At 41.8% G+C, this 23,086-nt stretch overlaps 1 pseudogene; it reads left to right on the top strand.

Moving 5' to 3' along the window:
- Positions 1–21,750: 21,750 nt before the first annotated feature.
- Positions 21,751–22,776, top strand: LOC118626894 (annotated as a pseudogene).
- The last annotated feature ends 310 nt before the right edge of the window (positions 22,777–23,086 follow it).

Below are 23,086 nucleotides of genomic sequence, written 5' to 3'. Positions count from 1 at the left end.
ATCCATTTTGAGTTTATTCTTGAGTAGGGTGTAAGTTGATGGTCTAGTTTTATTTTTTTGCATGTAGCTGTCCAATTTTCCCAGCACCATTTATTAAAGAGGCTATCCTTACTCCACTGTATGCTCTTGCCACCTTTGTCAAATATTAATTGAGCATATTGCCTTGGGTCATTTCTGGGTTCTCTGTTCTGTTCCACTGGTCTATATGTCTGTTCTTGTGCCAGTACCAGGCTGTTTTGATTACAGTGGCTTTGTAGTATAACCAGAAATCCAGTAATGTGATCCCTCTAACTTTGTTCTTCTTTTTCAAAATTTCTGTAGCTATTCGAGGTCTTTTTTGGTTCCATATGAACTTTTGAAGTATTTGTTCTAGCTCTGTGAAGTATGTTGTTGGTATTTCGATGGGGATTGCATTAAATCTATAGATTGCTTTAGATAGTATGGACATTTGAATGATGTTAATTCTTCCAATCCATGAACAAGGCATGTGCTTCCACTTTTTTATATCTTCCTCAATTTCTTTTTTCAATGACCTGTGCTTTTCTGCAAATAGGTCCTTTACTTATTTGGTTAAGCTTATTCCTAGGTATCTTAATTGTTTTTGCTGAAATGGTAAATGGGATTGTTTTCTTAGTTTCTCTTTCTGTGACTTCATCATTAGTGTATAAGAATGCCATCAATTTCTTGACGTTAATTTTGTATCCTGCTACTTTGCCAAATTCATTTATTAAGTCAAGCAGATTTTTTATGGAGTCTTTGGGGTTTTCTATGTATTGTATCATGTCATCTGCGAATAATGACAGTTTCACTTCCTCTTTTCCACTTTGGATCCCTTTTATTTTTTCTTCCTGTCTGATTGCTGTGGCTAAGACTTCCAATACTATGTTAAATAAGATTGGTGAAAGTGGGCATCCCTGTCTTGTTCCTGTTCTTAAGGAAAATGCTTTTAGTTTTTGCCCATTGAGTATGATGTTGGCTGTAGGTCTTTCATATATGGCCTTTAATATGTCTAGATATGATCCCTCTATTCCCACAATATTGAGTGTTTTTATCAGAAATGGATGCTGGATTTTGTCAAAGGCTTTTTCGGCATCTATTGATATGATCATATAGTGTTTATCTTTCATTTTGTTTGTGGTGTATCACATTTATTGATTTGCGAATATTGTACCAGCCTTGCATCCCTGGGATGAATCCCACTTGGTCATGGTGAATAATTTTTTTGATGTGTTGCTGAATCCGATTTGCTAGTATTTTGTTCAGGATTTTGGCGTCTATGTTCATCAGAGATATTGGCCTGTAGTTTTCTTTCTTCGTAGTGTCTTTTTCTGGTTTTGGAATTAGAATTATGCTGGTCTCATAAAACAAGTTGGGTAGTCTTTCTTCTTCTTGAATTTTTTGCAATAGGTTGAGGAGGATGGGTGTTAGTTCTTCTTTGAATGTTCAGTAAAACTCCCCCCTGAAGCCATCCGGGCCTGGGCTTTTGTTTGCTGGGAGAGTCTTGATTACATCTTCAATTTCTTCTGTTGTTATTGGTCTGTTCAAGTTTTCTCTCTCTTCCAGGTCCAGTTTTGTGAGACTATGTATTTCTAGAAATTTGTCCATTTTGCTTAGATTGTCGAATTTGTTGCCATATAATAGTTAATAGTAGTTCTTAACAATCTTCTGTATTTCTGTGGTATCAGTTGTTACTTCTCCTCTTTCATTTCTGATTTTGTGTATTTGGGTTCTCTCTCTTTGTTTCTTGGTGAGCCTACCTAAGGGTCCATCAATCTTGTTTATCTTTTCGAAAAACCAGCTCTTCGTTTTATTGATCCTTTGAATTGTTTTTTTGGTCTCTATGTCATTTATTTCTGCTCTGATCTTTACTATTTCCTTCCTTCTCCCTGCTCTGGGGTTTTCTTTTTGTTTGCTCTCTAGTTCTTTAAGTTGTGAGGTTAGATAGTCTATTAGAAATTTTTCTTGTTTCTTGAGGTAGGCCTGTAGTGCTATGAACTTCCCTCTGCTTTTGCTGTATCCATAGATTTTGTGATTTTGTGTGTTCATTTTCATGTTCATTTCCAAGTTTTTAATTTCTTCCTTGATGTCCTGGGTAACCCATTCATTGTTTAATAACATGCTGTTTAGCTTCCATGTGTTCAAATGTCTTTGCATCTTCTTGTTGCATTGATTTCTAGTTTCATGCCATTGTGATCTGAGAAGATGCTTGATATGATTTCAGTCTTCTTGAACTTGTAGAGACTTAGTTTGTGTCCTAAGATGTGGTCTATCTTTGAGAATATCCCATGTACACTTGAGAAGAATGTGAATTCTGTAGTTTTGGGGTGTAATTCTCTGTAGATATCTATTAAATCCATTTAGTCTAGTGCTTCATTTAGAGTCTCTGTTTTGTCTAGAGGATCTATTCAGTGATGTCAGTGGGGTGTTGAAGTCTCCTGCTATGATTGTATTGTTATCGATTTCTCCTTTGTAGTCCTCCAGCAGATTTTAAATATATTTTGCTGCTTCTTTATTGGGTGCATATATGTTTATCAAGGTTATATCTTCCTGTTGGGTAGATCCTTGCAATAGTATGTAGTGGCCTTCCTTGTCTCTAGTTATGGACTTCATTTTGAAATTTATTTTATCAAATATGAGTATTGCTACCCCAGTTTTTTTTTCCTTTCCGTTTTCTTGGAAGACTTTTTTCCATCCCTTCACTTTCAACCTATGTGAGTCTTTTGTTGTGAGGTGAGTCTCTTGTAAACAACATATAGATGAGTCATGCTTTCTTATCCAATCAGCTACTCTGTGTCTTTTTATCAGAGCATTCAGTCCATTTACATTTAAGTTGATTATTGATATGCACTTATTTATTGTCATTTTTGTTTAGGGTGGTTATATTTTTCTTCCTATTTCTCCTGTTAATTACAGCAGTCCTTTTAACATTTCTTGCAGTGCTGGTTTGGTGCTAATGTATTCCCTTAGTCTTTTTTTTTTTTTTTTTTGGTCTGGGAAGCTCTTTATTTGACCTTCTATTTTGAATGATAGCCTTGCTGGGTAGAGTAGTCTTGGATTCAGATCCTTGTTTTTCATGACCTTGATTACCTCATGCCATTCCCTTCTGGCCTGCAATGTTTCTGTTGAGAAGTCAGGTGAAATCCTTATTGAGTTTCCTTTGTAGGTAACATGTTGCTTCTCTCTTGCTATTTTTAGGATTCTTTATCTTTAATTTTTGGCATTTTGATTACTATGTGTCTTGGTGTGGGCCTGTTTGGGTTCTTTTTACTTGGGGTTCTCTGTGCTTGTTGAACTTGAATGTGTTCTTCCTTCACCAGATTAGGGAAGTTTTCTTTCACTATTTCTTCAAATATATTCTCTAGCCCTTGCTCATTTTCTTCTTCTTCGGGGACTCCTATGATGCAAATGTTATTACGTTTCCAGTTGTCCTACAGTTCTCTTAAGCTGTCTTCCCATTTTTTAATTGTTTTTTCCTTTTGGTTTTCTGATTGGTTGATTTTTTTCTACCCTATCTTCTAATTCACTGATCCGGTCCTCAGCTTCCTCTACTCTGCTATTTAGACTTTCCAATATGTTCTTTATTTCTGATATGTCATTCTTCATTTCTTCTTGGTGGTTTTTAATTTCCAACTGGTTAATTTTCAACATTTCTATGTCTTTACTCATGGTGCTCATGTCCTTACACATGCTATTGAGCGTCCTCAAAATCAAGGCTCTGAATTCTAGTTCTGTTAACTTGTTTAATTGCTCCACATTTATCTCATCTTCGGTAGAGGTCTCTTGTTCTTTCATTTGGCTTTTGTTTCTGTATTTCACCATTTTGACTAACACAGCGGGCGTTTTAGCCTGCCAAATTTTCCCTGTGGGTGTTGGTGTTCTGCTATTTGTGGCTCCCTCTCCTGGGTTTGGATGAGCAAGGGAGGACCCACGTTAAACACCACTGTCAAATCTTACTTTCCTGGTTAGAGTTACTAGCCCAGGGAATGGTACAGTTATCCTCTAGCTTTTTGCCTGGAGGCTATCAGTAGTGGTTACCTGAAGAGCCTTGGCTTCTCAGTGGAATGAAAAACTTCCTGCCCTGGCCAGTTTGGCTCAGCGGTTAGAGCGTCAGCCTGCGGTCCAGAGAGACCCGGGTTCGGTTCCCGCTAAGGCCACATACCTTGGTTGCAGTTTTTCCCCGGCCCTGGTTGGGTCGTGTGGGTGGCAACCACTCGATGTGTCACTTTCACGTCGATGTTTCTCTCTCTCTCTCTCTCTCTCCCTCCCACTCTATCTGAACAAAATATCGAAAAATGTCCTCGGGTGAGGATAAAAAAAAAAAAAAAAAAACTTCCTCAGGTGCTCAGCATAAGGGGATTTCCTGAGGGTGGGGCAGATGCTGGTTGTTAACGGGCCCCAATTTGCATTTCAGTGGCCATGGTGTGGGGTTGAATCTCTGAGGGAGGGGCCACTGCCTCTCCCCAGAGCCCTGGAAAGGAACAAGATGGCCACCATCCTGCATGGCCGCAACTCAGCAAAAGCTCTGAGCGCCCTCCAAATCCCGAGTGTCCCCAAACAGTTCCAATCCAGTCTGCCCTCCCTCTGCCGGAGCCCAAGGTAAGTGGCTGTGGCTATTTTAGCCTCTGTCCCAGCTCTGCGCTGTGGAGCTGCTTGGGAGTTTAACCTGAGGGTGCTGCTCATAGCTAAGGCCGCTGCCAACCGTAGGCTCCCAGCTCCCCTCTTGCGTCTCCACAAGCCTACCAGGATTGAGTCAGTGTCCCTGGTTATGTGGTCCTCCAAGCTGCTTTTCTGTTGCTTTTTCCTGTCTATTTGTCTTTATTTTCGTTGTGATTCTAGTTTGGTCCTGGGAGATTGTCTGTGTAGTTTCCATTCACTCCACAGCCATTTTTCTCCCCTCCCCAGACCACATCTTTTGTTCACATTTACTTGACTGTGTTTTATTCCTTATCTTTCCCACCTAAGGAGAAAACGTTAGAGGAGACCTAGAGGCCAAGAAAGTTTCTATGTTCGAGAAAGAATGATATGCAATGAAACATCCTGGATGGTGATAAACCCACAGAAGACACACTTAACCATACACTACTCCTTCTGATCATGCATCTTCTCTATGCACAGAGGAAAATGTGAGACTGTATTTGCAGACTAGAAATTGTATTTACAGACTAGGAACCATGCTGCTCAGGCACCTGCTAAGCAGTCTCAGTCCCCATCCAGGTAGCATAGCGTTGTCCCAGGCTGTGATTGTTGCTGTGCTGCTGTACCCAGGCTCCCCTGAAGCTGGCATTAGAAGTCGCCACAGCTGCTAAGGCCATGTGATTGCTAAGGAAAGAGCACCTGCGAACAAGTGGGTGGAGGGCATGTTACCAGGCCAGGGGAGAGAAACGGCTTTGTTAGTTGGGATTATATTATCTCAGGGTTGGGAAACACCAGGTGCTTTTTCAGAATAACCAATCAACTTCCCAAGCTTTCAGGGGCTTTTGAAGGGTCCCCTCTAACCAATCCATTATTTCCCCAGGCTAGACTCTGGTCGCAACTGGGATCCTAATGAGCATGTCCAAAAGTAGAAGTACATCCCCCTGCACCATCTTTACTTCTATTGCTCATGTCTAAAAGTTCTTTGAGTCATCTGGTTTCTAGTACACATGCCCTAATCTTGATATGAATTCATCTCTCCTGCTTGCAGAACTTCAACTAGCACCACTGTGTGGGATTTTTACAATGTTTCGTCTAGGCATGGATACCCAAAAGCAAACCAACAGTGTAGCCAATGGACTCACTTCAACAGAAAAGGTGTAGATTGGCTCCCCAATCAGCCAGTCCACCAGGCATGTCACATAACACCATCCTGAAGAAGCTAGCCTCAAAGAAAGTTTGAAAAGCCTTCAGAAAGTATAGCAGATGCATTAACTCAGTTAACATGCTATAAGCTTGGGATACCTTCCAACAAGATGCAGTCTGTACATTAAGGAGACATCTATATGGTATTATATGCCTAGAAGGAAAAATAATTTGGGTCCAGGAATCAAGAGGTAAAGTCAAAAACAGTCCCATGTCATTCCAAATGACATGCTGGGTCATTTTGTCAGTAATCATTGTTGCAGGGATCACTGACTGATCAGCAGAAGGAAGCTGGGCTACTCCTAAATGATGAGAGCAGGTAAGAGGGTATAAAGCCCAGGTGATCCACTTGATCACCTCCTACTTCCTTTCCCCATAATTGAGACACGTTTAGCAGCTCTGGCTAGAAAACTTATGAATAGTAAGAGTTCAGACCCCTTAGGAGGACAGTTGGAGCTCTAACACCAACTGTTAGTGGGGGAGGGAAATAGGGAGAAGAAGGTATCAGTCGTAATCCAAAATCAGCTTCAGCTGTATTTCATCTCATTACCATCCTCTGAGTTACCCCCTCTGGAAGAGAAAGCTGTGGGAATCATGGTGTTGCTATTCTGTGGACCCAGGTAGAAAATACAGCTGTCAGCACAAAAAGCAGATGGTGGTAGCCAATCCTAGGGGTGGTTTCCAACCTACAGCTGAGTGAAGCAGGGGTACCGAGGGAGGCCCATTCCTAGGAAACTTGGAACTCCTGGTGGGTGATTTTGGGATATTGTACTTGCTATTTACTTTGACAAAATGTTTATATTGCACTGGAGTCTAAGTTACTTCTTACCTAACATTTATGCCTTTCCCTTTCCTTTACCTGAGTCAGAACCACAGTGTAGTCTAATGGCTGTCCCAGAACCCTCTGGCTCCCTCTTCAATTTCCCTTAAGGCCTTTTTTTCTAATTTCACAAAAAATTCTTGAACCTCTAATCCCATCTTGGTATCTGCTTCTCAAGAGACACAATCTAATAGAAGTTTGGTGTCCAACTAAATACTGAGGCAGTAGAATACAATCAGCTGTGAATAAAAGCTTGCATTTGCCTGTATACATCTGAAAGGATACTCTGATTCAAAGGGAAGATACCACCCATCTGTGTCATAACTGGTGGCTAGATTGGCCTTCTTAATTACCTTAACACCATGTATGTTAATTTGACCCTGCATTGATGTGATGTCTGAGGTATATGCATTCACCTTTCCATAGTCCTCCCCTCCTAAGCCTAACATTTCACTGTTTGCCAAATGACCACCTCACATTTTCTTGGGGCCAATTATTTTAAATTATTCTAGAGAAGAGATATCAAGGAGACATCTAACACGTGTTTTCTCTAAGACTCAAGCCCAGTATAGGTTGACAAGCTCTTTGAGTTCACAATTCCTTTGTCACTGAGGAGTTGCTACTCTGAAAATCCTAGGTCCTGCTTTAAGTTCAATCATTAGCCCTTGAAACCCGTCAAGTTGGCCTACCCAAATTAAGGACAAAAAGACTACATAATTGAGCAATTTGGTGTTTGCCTACTCAAAAATACAAAGATCAGCTTTCTGATCTATTTCTGGTATCACTTATTTCAGGTGTCTTCCTTAATAGGGACTAGTTTGGGGTTTTTAATGACTAATGGGTGAGCATCTTTCATAAGATGAAGTATTTTATTGAAACACTTTCAAATTGTTTTTCCCGGGGCGCTGTGTGTTTTCTGGGCGGGTTGGGGCAGTGGGCTAGAGAAGGGGTTCTGTATACATTCTCCCCGGTTCCTCCTACAGAAAGTTTTTTTCTTATTTTGTTGTGTGAAAATATTCCACACAAAATGAGGTTCAAAAGCCAATGGCTTGAGTTACAACATTTAATATTGGCTCACCTAAATGTAGGTGTATGAGGTTTGGGGGTTCATGATAATCACAGACAAATCCCTCCAAAGAAATTAACAGCTTCTCCCAGGCATAGGCTTTACTTTGCCTGTTTCCAGTTTATCACTGAATTCCTTCGCCTGCGTTTTCCTGGTACCCTCCCACCCCTTTTCATTGCTTAGCACTTGTCTGTGTGGTGTATTACAAGTCAGATAGCAATAGCTCTCTTTGACCATAGACAATTTCAGGTAGATCCGGTGCTAAGAAATATAAGACATTGCAAGTCTCCTGGGCAAGTGGTCACTGGTGTTGAGCAGCTCTGGGTGAACACTGGGTTCAAAGCAGTAACCTACAGAGAGTTGGACCCAAAGGGGCCTTGGCACAACTGAGGAATTTCAGTTAAAGCCACCCTAACGGTTAGTCAGGGTTTGAGCCATTAGGAGATAGTCAAACAAGGTTTAAAAGAAAATATAAGAGGTTCCAGTTGTACTGTGCCCAGTGGGTAGAAAGCAAGCAGACCAGAGTTCAGAGCAGTATCCACACATAAGAAATGGCCTAAGGCCTAGCCGGATTCCTATGGCAGAGAGGAATCCTGCCCTATCCCATGTCTTGTTCTAAAAGAAAATTTACAATTAAGAAGCTCGTTGTTCAACCTCTTCTCCCACCTCTCCAACTGTGGTTATAAACCTGTCTCCTCCTAACCCTCAAACCAGAGTTTGATATTTAGAGCCATGGGGCTCTCCAGAAGCCTAAACAGGAACACCAACAACAGATACCGTTTTATAAGACTCACCTGCAGCTGGGAGTCCCTTCATTGATTAGATAGCAGTTGCTTTGCTCTGCATGTGTAAGGTGGGAAAGGTGAAGTTTCAGTGTCTCCACTGTTAATATTCTATGGAGAAGTTAGTACTATTTTCTTTGCCCAATAATCCATTGGGTTATTTGGTGTGTTTGAAGTAAAGTTGTATATATAGATTAGCTTTTTGGGTTTGTTTTGTTTTAACGTGGTTTTTATAGTGGTTGAACACATTTACAGAAACGGAGAGGGATTTAGTAGACAAAACATACCATGTGTTTCAAATGTATCTGAGAATTCACACTTAAATTTAATGAGATTCTTGGGTGACAGAATGAAGTCACTAGTACACTCACTTTTGGAATTCCTGGAAGCAGAGAAGTTACAATCCCAAGTGAGAACTCTACAGGATGAGTAGTCAGAAAGTTGGTTTTCAGGGTTAATAGGTGGCCATGGAGAAGCGTCACACATCACTGCCCCTGGGCTTCTTCCTGCAGATTCCTGCAGACACCACCACCACCACCACCACCGCGTGTCCTGATACCCCAGTCCTAGTTATAACCATCAACTAGCACGGTTGCTTGGAAAGGCTGGGACTCTCAAGATCCTAGATCTCATCTGCCAGGTAGTCATTTGTCAAGCAGACTGCCGCCCATAACTATGCCTCTCGTGAGCAGGGAATCCACGTGAAGGTGAGGTCTCTGCTTCCCCCCTGGAACCCTGCTTCTTTCGCAAGTACAGTGAAAGCAAAGTCGCTCCCCGTGGTGGGGATGAGGGTGGACAAAGGTGCATGTTCTGACTTTTCCTTTTTCTCCATTTTTCCAGGTTTTTCTTAAAGCAGGGAAACCTAGAAGTTTGGGTATAGTGCGATTTTGAAAAGAAACACCTTTGATCATATTGTTGACACATAGAAACAGCAATACAGTCTGCTGCACAGCACCCATGAAATCATCAGTCAGGACAGTAAACATAGCCATCACATAGCATGTTCTCGACGAATGTCACAAAGCAGCCACATTATCCCTTTCTCTGTGACAGACATTTTTCTCTTGATAAATTCAAAGCCTCACAGTTCTCAGTGCTCTGAGTAACCACCATCTAACCGATGAAGTTTCCACACTATCCCAACTGACCATTTGCCTATCAGAACAGCGCTCTCAGGTGAGCAAATCAGAGAGCATGAAGAGCATAAAATAAGGTACTATACATTCCCCCTTACCCACCTCCACATCCAGGTGGAAGGTAAACTTCAGCCCACAGGGTTTATATTCTCTTCAGATCAGATAAACGGCTTTCGAAAGACTGTGGTTAAGACCTTAACTCCCCAATAAGAGGGTTCAATAGCTGCATGATGCTTGAAGTTCACTTAAGTTCTGTTCTTCACTAACATCACAAAGGACATTTTCTTTTCTCAAAAAAGTCTAATTCAAAAATAGACTACATTTTTCTCAATGGTTTTCACCCAAGCTGACCCAACCTTTAGTCTCTAGAGCAAGGAGGAAAGGAGCTAGCTTTTCCTCCCTTTTGCCATACTCTAAATAGGAGTTTCCCACCTGCAGATATTTTAGAATCCAACTGAAGGCTAGAAGAAAGGCATTTAGAAACTTCATGAAAAAAGGCAAGATAAGATTACTGAGTTTGCTTTAAGCATAGAAGCTCCAAACCTATGTATTTCTTTTCAAGGGGGTTATCAAACTGCAGTGAGTTAGCGGAAAGAGTGATTTTGCTGAAGTATCTTTTATGCTAGAGGTTGAACAGAAGTCAATACAAAGCAGGCGACTTCTCAGAAAGATTTGATCAGGAGAGAGGAAATCTCAAAATTCAAAATTCAATCTTAAACTTTAAGAACTGAATCCCTTTTAGAAACTCCAATGGTCAGAGAAGTTTCTTCTCTCTATGTATTTCTACGACGAGAAGACATGCCTGATAAAATGACTTCGGGGAGTTACAGTGACCACCTGTTTTCTGTCTGCACACAACAGTGGTGTCCCTTCTTTCCAGTTCCTCAGTCTGTTTGCTTAGATTCACTTTGCCTTTTTCTTCATTCACCCTTCACTTCTAAAGTAAGCTAATCAACATTTCCCTTGAGACTTTTCCCTTGTGAAACGTTTGGTTCATGTCCATCCACCCCACCTAGCCATCAGAGAAGTTTTTAAGCACCAACATGCCTGTAAACTTTGTACTACATCACCCAGTGCCCCAAACCACACCCAGCAACACCAGAGCAAGCAACACACCCTCCTAATACCCAACTTCTTTTTTTTTTCATACTCAAAGCTCCACCTTCTTCTTGTGTGCTGACCAAAGAGAATGCCAAGTGGCTACTTCAGCTCTACAATTGGTCCCTGACTTCTGGCAGGTGAAAACAAGTCTCTGGATGCTTGGCTGCCCAAGGGCCTTCTCTTTAAGCTTCCTAATTTCAAGGGACGCTGCTTCCCCTGGGTGCTTTTTTACTACATTGTAGAAGTTTCTGAGCTGTTAAAGACATAGTCTGGGGGGACCGAAAAATGGCGGCGGAGTGAACGGAGCTACACAGACCGTCTCCCAGAACCAAACTGGAATTACAACTATAACACAGACAAATCGACAGGAAAAAGCAACAGAAAAGCAGCTTGCGAGGCCCATACAATGAGGGACACTGACTGACTCCATCCCGGTAGGCTTGCGAAGGCGCGAGACGGGGCTGGGAGCGCACGATCGGTCGGCAGCTCGGCAGCGGCCTTAGCTGTAAGCGGCGCCTGCAGGTTACACTCCCAGGCGGCCCCGCAGCACAGCCAGGACAGAGGCTGAAACAGCCACAGCCACTCACCTTGGGCTCCGGCGGAGGGAGGGCGGACTGGACTGGAACTGTGTCGGGACACTCGGGGTTTGGAGGGCGCTCAGAGCTTTGGCTGAGTGCAGCCACTCAGGACGGTGGCCACATTGCTCCTTCCCAGGGCTCTGAGGAGAGGCAGCAGCCCCTCCCTCGGAGATCCAACCCCACCCTGTGGGCCATTGAAGTGCTAATTGAGGCTCACTAACAACCAGCATCTGCCCCACCCTCGTGAAAGCCCCTTGGCTGAGCACCAGAGGGAGTTTTTCAATCAACTGACAACCCAAAACTGATCAATTAACCTAAACTGCTAGCCTCCAGGCAAAAAGCTAGAGGATAACAGTACGTTTCCTGGGCTGGCAACTTTAACCAGGAAAGTAAGACTTGACAGTGGTGTTCAACGTGGGTCCTCCCTCGCTCATCTAAACACAGGAGAGGGAGCCACAAACAGCAGAACACCAACACCCACAGGGAGAACTTGACAGGCTCCAAAGCCCACAGTGATAGCTAAAATGGTGAAGCACAGAAACAGAAGCCAAATGAAAGAGCAAGACACCTCCACCGAAGATGAGATCAATGTGGAGCAATTAGGCATGTTAACAGAGCTAGAATTCAGAGCCATGATCTTGAGGAAGCTGAACAGCATGAGTAAGGACATAGAGACACTGAAAATAAGCCAAATGGAAATTAAAAACCAACAAGAAGAGATAAAAAATGACATATCCGAAATGAAAACACATTGGAAGGTTTAAAAAGCAGAGTAGGGGAAGCTGAGGACCGGATCAGTGAATTAGAAGACAGGGTAGAAAAAATCAACCAATCAGAAAAACAAAAGGAAAAAACTATTAAAAAACAGGAAGACAGCTTAAGAGAACTATGGGACAACTGGAAACGTAATAATATTCGCATCATAGGAGTCCCCGAAGAAGAAGAAAAGGAGCAAGGGATAGAGAATATATTCAAAAAAATAGTGAGAGAAAACTTCCCTAATTTGGTGAAGGAAGAAGGCATTCAAGTTCAAGAAGCACAGAGAGTCCCAAGTAAGAAGAACCCAAACAGGCCCACACCAAGACACATAGTAATTAAAATGCCACAAATTAAAGACAAAGAGAGAATCCTAAAAGCAGCAAGAGATAAGCAACAGGTTACCTACAAAGGGAACCCCGTAAGGCTCTCAGCTGACTTCTCACAAGAAACACTACAGGCCAGAAGAGAATGGCATGAAGTAATCAAAGTCATGAAAAACAAGAATCTGAATCCAAGACTACTCTACCCAGCAAGGCTATCATTCAAAATAGAAGATCAAATAAAGAACTTCCCAGACAAAAAAAAAGCTAAGGGAATACATTAGCACCAAACCAGCACTGCAAGAAATGTTAAAAGGACTGCTGTAATTAGCAGTAGAAATGGGAAGAAAAATAGAACCACACTAAACAAAAATGGCAATAAATAAGTACATATCAATAATCACCTTAAACGTAAATGGATTGAATGCTTCCATAAAGAGACACAGAGTAGCTGATTGGATAAGAAAGCATGACTCATCTATATGTTGTTTACAAGAGACCCACCTCTCAACAAAAGACTCACATAGGTTGAAAGTGAAGGGATGGAAAAATATTTTCCAAGCAAATGGAAAGCAAAAAAAAGCTGGGGTAGCAATTCTCATATCTGATAAAATAGATTTCAAAATGAAGACCATAACTAGAGACAAAGACGGCCACTACATAATATTGAAAGGATCTATCCAACAGGAAGATATAACCTTGATAAACATATATGCACCCAATATAGGAGCACCAAAATATATTAAAAATCTTCTGGAGGACTTCCAAGAGAAATCGACAACAATACAATCATAGCAGGGGACTTCAACACCCCGTTGACAGCACTGGATAGATCCTCTAGGCAAAAAATTAGCAAGGAAACAGAGACTCTAAATGAAGCACTAGACCAAATGGATTTAATAGATATCTACAGAGAATTACACCCCAAAACTACAGAATACACATTCTTCTCAAGTGCACATGGGACATTCTCAAAGATAGACCACATGATAGGACACAAACTAAATCTCTACAAGTTCAAGAAGATTGAAATCATATCAAGCATCTTCTCAGATCACAATGGCATGAAACTAGAAATCAATTGCAACAAGAACATGCAAAGACATTTCAACACATGGAGGCTAAATAGCATGTTATTAAACAATGAATGGGTCACCGAGGAGATCAAGGAAGAAATTAAAAACTTCCTGGAAACCAATGAAAATGAACACACAACAACACAAAATCTATGGGATGCAGCGAAAGCAGTTCTGAAAGGGAAGTTCATAGCACTACAGGCCTACCTCAAAAAACAAGAAAAATTTCTAATTGACTGTCTACCCTCACAGCTTAAAGAATTAGAAAGCAAACAAAAAGAAAACCCCAGAGCAAGTAGAAGGAAGGAAATAGTAAAGATCAGAGCAGAAATAAATGACATAGAGACCAAAAAAACAATTCAAAGGATCAATGAAACAAAGAGCTGGTTTTTCGAAAAGATAAACAAGATAGATGGACCCTTAGCTAGACTCACCAAGAAACAAAGAGAGAGAACCCAAATACACAAAATCAGAAATGAAAGAGGAGAAGTAACAACCAACACCACGGAAATACAAAAGATCGTTAACAACTACTATGAACAACTATATGGCAACAAATTCAACAATCTCAGCGAAATGGACAAATTTCTAGAAACACACAGTCTCCCAAAACTATTCCCAGAAGAGATAGAAAACTTGAACAGACCAATAACAACTAAGGAAATTGAAGAGGTAATCAAGACTCTCCCAGCAAACAAAAGCCCAGGCCCAGATGGTTTCACAGGGGAGTTTTACCGAACATTCAAAAAAGAACTAACACCCATTCTCCTCAAACTATTTCAAAAAATTCAAGAAGAAGGAAGACTTCCAACCACATTCTATGAGGCCAGCATAATTCTAATTCCAAAACCAGAAAAAGACACTACGAAGAAAGAAAACTACAGGCCAATATCCCTGATGAACATAGACGCCAAAATCCTGAACAAAATACTAGCAAATCGGATCCAGAAATACATCAAAAAAATTATTCACCACGACCAAGTGGGATTCATTCCAGGGATGCAAGGCTGGTACAATATTCGCAAATCAATAAACGTGATACACCACATAAACAAAATGAAGAATAAAAACCACATGATCATATCAATAGATGCTGAAAAAGCATTCGACAAAATCCAGCATCCATTTCTGATAAAAACGCTCAGCAATGTAGGAATAGAGGGATCATATCTCAACATAATAAAGGCCATATATGAAAGACCTACAGCCAACATCATACTCAATGGACAGAAACTAAAAACATTTCCATTAAGAACAGGAACAAGACAGGGATGTCCACTTTCGCCACTCTTATTTAACATTGTACTGGAAGTCTTAGCCACAGCAATCAGACATGAAGAAAAAATAAAAGGGATCCAAATTGGAAAGGAGGAAGTGAAACTGTCATTATTTGCAGATGACATGATATTATACATAGAAAACCCTAAAGAATCCATCAAAAATCTATTAAACTTAATAAATGAATTTGGCAAAGTAGCAGGATACAAAATTAACGTCAAGAAATCGACGGCATTCTTGTACATCAATGATGAACTCACAGAAAGAGAAACTGAAAAAACAATCCCATTTACCATCGCTCCAAAAAAATTACGATACCTAGGAATAAACTTAACCAAAGAAGTAAAGGACCTATTTGCAGAAAACTACAGGTCATTGAAAAAAGAAATAGAGGAAGATATAAAAAAGTGGAAGCACATACCCTGTTCATGGATTGGAAGAATTAACATAATTAAAATGTCCATACTACCCAAAGCAATCTATAGATTCAATGCAATCCCCATCAAAATACCAACGACATATTTCATAGAACTAGAACAAATACTTCAAAAGTTCACATGGAACCAAAAAAGACCCTGAATAGCCACAGCAATCTTGAAAAAGAAGAACAAAGTTGGAGGGATCACAATACCAGATATCAGGTTATACTACAAAGCGACTGTAACCAAAACAGCCTGGTACTGGCACAAGAACAGGCATATAGACCAGTGGAACAGAACTGAAAGCCCAGAAATGGACCCAAGGCAATACGCTCAATTAATATTTGACAAAGGTGGCAAGAGCATACAGTGGAGTAAAGACAGCCTCTTTAATAAATGGTTATGAGAAAATTGGACAGCTACATGCAAAAAAATGAAACTAGACCATCAACTTACACCATACACAAAAATAAACTCAAAATGGATAAAAGACTTAAATGTGACCCGTGAATCCATAAAAATTCTAGAAGAAAATGTAGGCAACAAAATTTCGGACATCATACGGAGCAGAATTTCCACTGATACATCACCTAAGGCAACAGAAATAAAGGAGAAAATGAACACATGGGACTACATCAAACTAAAAAGCTTCTGCACAGCAAAAGAAACAATCATCAAAATGGAAAGGCAACCCACTGTATGGGAGAACATCATTGCCAATGATGTATCAGATAAGGGGTTAATTTCCAATATATACAGAGTGCTCATACAACTCCACAAAAGGAAGACAAAGAACCCAATTAAAAAATGGGCAGAGGAGCTGAATAGACACCTCTCCAAACAGGACATACAAATGGCCAAGAGACATATGAAGAAATGCTCAACATCACTAATCATCAGAGAGATGCAAATTAAAACAACAATGAGGTATCACCTCACACCTGTCAGAATGGCCGCCATCAACAAATCATCAAACAACAAGTGTTGGCGAGGGTGTGGAGAAAAGGGGACTCTAATACACTGCTGGTGGGAATGCAGACTGGTGCAGCCGCTATGGAAAACAATATGGTGCTACCTCAAAAAATTAAATATTGAACTTCCATTTGACCCAGTGATCCCACTGCTGGGAATATACCCTAGGAAGCCTGAAACACCAATCAGGAAGAATATATGTACCCCCATGTTCATAGCAGCACTATTTACAATAGCTAAGATCTGGAAACAGCCCAAGTGTCCACCAGTAGACGAATGGATCAAAAAGCTGTGGTACATATACACAATGGAGTACTATGCAGCGGTAAGAAAGAAAGATCTCTTATCCTTTGAGACGACATGGAGGGACCTGGAAAGTATTATCCTAAGTGAAAGAAGCCAAGCAGAGAAGGACAAATACCACATGATCTCACTTATATACGGAATATAATGAACATAACAGTCTGAGGAATACAGTAGACCCAGACACATGGAAGTGGGGCACAGACTGACATCCCTCAGAAGAGGGGATGGGGGGTGGGGGGGTGGGAAGAGATAAACCACAGAACTTATATGCATGTATGCATGACCAATGGACATGGACAACTAAGCCGGGGACAGGGTGGAGGGGGGGTGGGGTGGGGGGTGCCAATGGGGTAAAAAGGTAAAATATCTGTAACAAAAAAATAAATAAATAAAAATTAAAAAAAAAAAAGACATAGTCTGAGGAAATAGTTTAGAGTCATCTGCAAAAAGTGGCTGAATCAACTGCCCCTCTAGCACTTCATCTTTTTTAAAATATATTTTTATTGATTTTTTTAGACAGAGTGGAAGGGAGAGGGAGAGGGAGAGGGAGAGGGAGAGGGAGAGGGAGAAATGCTGATGTAAGAGCAGAATATTGATTGGCTGCCTCCTACAGGCCCGCTACCAGGGATTGAGCCACAACCCTGGGCATATAATAGATCCGGCAACCTCTTACTGCATGGGATGATGCCCAGCCAACTGAGCCACACTAGCCAGGGCTAGCACTTCATCTTAATAGGGAAGATTTTTAGTGTGCCCTAAGGAATTTCAAAATGAGGAATATGAGTACCTACCGGCACACCTCGTTTTATTGCACTTCACTTCATTGTGCTTCCTAGGTGTAGCTTTTCTTACAAACTGAAGGCGAGGCCTCCACCAGCAAAAGGTTATGACTCACTCTGCTGTAATACTCATTTTATTATGTTAGTCTGGAATCAAAGCCACGTTATTACCCAGGTATGCCCGTATCTAGCCAGACACTAGTGTTAGAATCAACCATCTTCGCCCTCAGACAACACTACTTTATTTACCCTGTTATTCTTTAATTCACAAGCATTAAAGCCCGTGATTCAGAGAAGGCAAGGAGGTGACCAAGTGCAGCTTTGGGTTGTGTCTCCGCTTCTCAAACTGCATGCTAGGTGTACAAGCCTTTTCAGGATACAATTGTTTCTGTAAAGTCTATTCCAGTTGTGGATGTGGGGGTAAAAGGCATTGTTTCATTTTAATACCATAGCAATCCAAACTGATATAAATAAATGATTTATTTAATAAATTTAAAGGAGAAGAGACAGATCTTCACAAAAGACTTTAAAATGGTGTATGTCTGTATTCCCCCATCCAGGAAGTATATTTCACTTCACCTTCCCCTGAGTGTGGTGTGGACTGAGTGACTCACACTGCTAAAGAACAGAGGAGGGAAAATAATAATTTACAGTGAAGCAACCTGGCAAACACTGCCCTAGCCCGTGATCCAGGGTAACATCCCCAGTGGCAATTCATTTTGCTCGTATGTACCCCCTGATACAATGTGATGAGAAAAGCACTTCACCCCATGGTCTTCTTCCTCAAAAACCATGATCCCAATCTAACCATGGGAAAAACATTAAACAAAAGCAAATTGAGGGGCATTCGACAAAATCCTGAGAAGTTAATCAGGTTCATGAAAAATAAGGAGAGACTGAGAAACTGTCTCAGACCACAAGACACGAGAGAGACATAAAAACAGGCACCTCCGTGGAATCCTGGAACTGAAGAAGATATCAGTGGGAAGTTGGTGAAACAGATAAGTTTTGGAATTTAGTTCATAGTAACATATAAATGTTGATATTTTAGTGTTGGCAAATGTACCATAGGCATATAAGATGTTAACGTAACGGGGAACTGGGTAAAGGGAACAGGAAACTCTCTTTACTATCTCTGTAACTTTTCGGTAAATCTGAAATCATCCCTAAATAAAGCATTTATTTAAAAGAAAAAAATTGCATAAGTCAAAATGTGAGCCTTTCAAGAAAGCTTATAGCACGCTTCTTTAAACTAGGCCCTCCCCTGCCCCACATGCTGGAAGTGCTTTTACATCTTTAGGGGTGATTTAGACCAAAAGGTGGAGAGGTAGTAGATTCAGCTAAATAATCCCATAGTTGCTTGGGGGATGGATGTGAGGAGGCTGAGAAGCTAGCTGAAATTGAGCTGCGAGGGAACCAAATCTTAAGGCAGTAAGTCAATATATAACCAGTAACAATACTTTCTAGGAATTACAGTACTTTCTGGGAATTTACTAATTCAAACCATTTACTTTTATCCTGAGCATTTGCATACCTGTAGTCAGGAGAGAGGAGATCCTCTTCAGATAGCATCAACAAAAATGCCAGATATGCTTGAGAACAAGGAGTTTAAACACACACACACGCACACACATACACACACACGCGCCAATTACTGTGGGAGACAGGATAAATAGAAATTAAGAACATGGATTTTGGAGGTAGACAGAAAAACCTGGGTTTAATCCTCAACTCTACTGCTTACTACCTCGGTAGCCTCACGCTAGTTAACCTCTCTAAGTTTACTTTCCTCCTCTGTGAAATGAGGGTAGAAAGAGTGCTTACTCCTGATTGTTGTGAGGGTGGATTGACAATATGTATGAAAAGCATCTAGAATAGTTCGTACAGCACTTATTACTACTCATATCTGTTCTACATGCTATACCTATTGACTCATTTTATCCTCACAACAATCCTATTAGTCTTTATGTTCCACATGAAGAACCTAAGCCGTAGGAGGGCGAATAACTGGCCCGAGGTAATACAGTCTTAAAGTATTAGAGCTTAATTGAAACCCTAGCAGTCTGGCTCTAGCATCTTTGCCTTTAGCCAGAAGACAACATTGCCTCTCCTGTTATCAGAACAGAAGGAGGAAGAAAGAAGAAAGGGTATATGTCATCCTGGGAGAGGTCGGCATTACTGTGGCATTGTAAATGCATAAATAATGCTGGGATCAGTTGAGAACAATACTAAATTTATGCCCCACAGAAGTTGGAATGGTAGCACTTGCTTCTGAAGACCCAAGTCAATGAGAATAGTCCTCTAGAAGTCATGTAATCATGTTGTAAAAGAGAAGCTTATCAAATTAGAGAAGCTCCCTCCCCACACGCTTATCAAAATGTTTTCTCAGTTGCTTTCCTGGAGAGAAAGCTCAAATACCAGATAGGCCAGGTCAAAATTAGACACAGGACAACCCTCACTGTACAGAGCCAGCTAACATTCCACAGTTAATCATTCTTCAAAGCCAAAGCCAACCCAAACCTGAGGCAATGTTCTTGCAGACACCCATTGCCCCCAGCCTAAGTAGTTGGCAACCACAGGAGTTGAGGCCTGGCTTGGGCTCCTGATTTGACTACCCTTCCTTCATTTATTGTTCATACAGTCAAAGTTACCGCCCTCTGAGTCACTACTCTGAGCCCCATAATCTACATACTTTGGTTCACTTAATTCCCCCTTAACCTTCAGGACATCAATATTGATATTCCCATTTAGGAATGAAAAAAACTGAGGTTCAAAGGGATTAAGCAACTTTCACCAAGTTACATATCAAGCAAGAGCCAGAGCAAGGATTTATCCCCAAGTTGTTCAACTTTTAAACTCCTGTTCCTAATCACTAAGTACTACAATTGTAGTGATCAAGAAAGTAAGTTTGAAGGTCTGTACTGGGCTGTCAGAGCAGCAGCAACTTCTCATGGTCCTATTATCCTTTTTTCCAATAAGAGATCCCTGAAACCCACAAAAAAGAAAAGGCAAAAATACTCTTTCTGCATTAAGAGGCATCACTGGGGACGGAGGCACAGAGAAGAGATGTGAGGAGAGAACTTGATTTCTATTTCAACAGCCTTGTTTCCGTTTTCTCACTTTTGAGCCAAAGTAAACTGTTCCAGAATTTTTTAATTCTACCATAAGTTTTCTTTTGTGTGTTATCTCCCCCCCAAGAAATCTGAGTCCTTGGCAGAGGAAATAGAGTTTGTGTAAAGACTAATTCCAGTTTTAGTTTTTTATTTTTCATATGATGTTATTGATTTTTGGAGAAAGAGGAAGGGGGGTGGAGATAAAACATCCATGAGAAAGAAACATCAATAGACTGTCTCCAGCGCACCAGATCAAGCCCCTAGCTCGGGCATGTGACCTGACCCAGAACAAAAACAGCAACCTCTGGGCACACGGGACAAATCTCATCCAACTGAACCACGACACACACAGCCAGTTTCAGTTTATTTTTCAACTCATTCTCACTGGAACCAATTCACCAGACTGACTGCCCTTCACACTATATTCTGATGCCTGCCTGGACCCTGGGCCTGTTCTTTGAACCACAAAGGCAGTCAGGGGAACACCACCCACTCCAGGACAGCAGGAGGAACTCTGTGGTCTACCATTTGGAAGCTTGGATTGGTCACAGTATAACTCAGTACTTGGATGAAGCTGGCAGGATTACTTATACAGATGTATCATAGTATTTATTGCATATTATTATTACTCTAGTGTAAGTCCTTATTTCTTACTATTCCTTCGCTACCTGTCTTTACTACCTTCGGGGTCCAACACTCTGGTCTAGACCATTCTCCACACTGTACCCAGAGAGATCTTTCTAAAACACAAAACATTTCCTGGCCTTCCACCATGTTCAGAATAAAGACAAAATCCCTGCAGGGCAAGACAGACAGAGACAGGAAAAGGTCAGGTCATTTATGGACTCATCTAGTCTTTCATCAATCGATCAAGGGCCCTCTGTACTCTGACCCTGTTCAGTTGATAACATCTAATATTTTCCCAATACAGTCCCCTCCTCTACTTCACCCTCCTCTCTTTTTCACCCTCCTCGTCCACCCAGATGATTCCCACTCACTCCTCAAGGATCAACACGAGCTTTGTCTTCCTCAGCAGACATTTCTCTGGGAGACTCCCCAAAGCGAGTTAAAAGCCTCGCCCGTGCCGTCAGAGCAAACATGCTAACGCCACCTCTATCACCGCTCCACTGTCACCACCTGCTCACCTCTGTCCTTTCACCGAAGCTGAGCTCACAGAAAGTGCACTGCCGTCTTATTCCCCCTCGTGGCCCAGTCCCTGGAATAACTGCTGGCCTGAAGTGGGTTACTCGCCGTGATGTGCGAGGGAATGAAAGAAAGAAGGGATGAATCACGGCTCGGTCGCTGTCTCTAGACACCGGAGGTACACCAAAGTGCTGTCATTGAAGAGAGTTTAATAAAGGGACTACTTATAAAGGTGTAGACAAGGTCAGGGAAGTGCATAAAAAAATGAAGCGGTCCTGCCCAACCCTGTCAGCCCAGTTCCGCTTCCGGCTGGCAGGGCCCAGGGCGCCGGAAAGCACTGTGGGGGCTGCAGTGGTGGTGGGCAGGTCAGCTCTCCTGACCCCTGAAGCCATCACCAGCAGGACGGGATCCAAGGGGCTGCAGACGTGCCGGCACTGTTGCCAGAAGTGCCGGAAGCAGTGCCAGGACCAGAAGGGCTTTCAGGGGCGCTGCACCTGCCCAGCCGCCCAGAGACTACTGCTGGCTGCAGAAAACCCTCAGCACTTTACGGATTAGTTTGCAGAGGGATTCCAAAGAGACTCTCTAGAACTGCTCAGGAGACGCTTTGGCACAAGAGAGTTCACAGCAACGTTGTTTACAATGAGTGTGTCAGCCTCCGAGAGCACATCCACGTGAATGCCACTCGGTGGGAGACTGACAGATTTTACCCAGTGGCTGGGCACAGAAGGGCCGTGCAAAGTGGACGAGACACCAAACGGCTGGTATATTCAGTATAGAGATGGGACCCAGGAACTATCCGCCGGCAATGGGAACGAGAGAAAAAGAGGAAGCAGGACCTTGACGGTGAAGAGAAAACTGCCAAATTTATTGAAGAACCAGTGAGAAGAGGTCTGCAAGGGAAAGGATAGGAGGCACCTGTTTGGCAAGAATTAAGTAGAAAAAATGATGGAGAGAAATGACATTTCATTTGAATAGAGGAGCAGGTAGTTCAAAGGCAACACCTCCCAAGTCCAGTTCTTTGGGACCCGGTGCATTGGAGGTGATACAGACCGCAGCAACAGTGAATGGAAGGAATCTCCCCAGACCTCAGCTCCACCAAGAGAAAAGAAGAGAAAGAAATCCACACTGGATGAAAGCATGGAGATGAAAGAGGGAAGGAAAAAGAGCTGCCCAAACAGACTGCTGGCTGCAGCTTCAAATCATCATGAAAATTCTAACCAAAAAACTTGGAGAGAAATAGCACAAAAAGGGCATTGTAAGAAGAAACTGACAAATATACAGCTATTGTAGTGATTGACTCTGGAGATGAGCTGAAACTTGACCGATTACTGAGAAACAGTAATTCCAGCAGCGGGAAGAAGGATTCTCTTTTTAAACAGAGGCTACAGACCAGCTGGTGTGACTCAGTGGATTGAGCGTTGTCCCATGGACTGAGAGGTCCCTGTTCAATTCCCAGTCAGGGCACATGCCAGGGTTGTGGGCTCCATCCCCAGTGGGGGATGTGCAAGAGGCAGCCTATCGATATTTCTATCTCACATCAATGTTTCTATCTGTCTCTTCCTTGATCTCCAAAAATCAATTAAACCATATTTAAACAGAG

This window comes from Molossus molossus, unplaced genomic scaffold (genome assembly GCF_014108415.1).
Source record: "Molossus molossus isolate mMolMol1 unplaced genomic scaffold, mMolMol1.p scaffold_m16_p_1, whole genome shotgun sequence".
In the NCBI taxonomy this organism is placed as follows: domain Eukaryota; kingdom Metazoa; phylum Chordata; class Mammalia; order Chiroptera; family Molossidae; genus Molossus; species Molossus molossus.
This window is presented reverse-complemented; position numbering and strand designations above follow the sequence as displayed.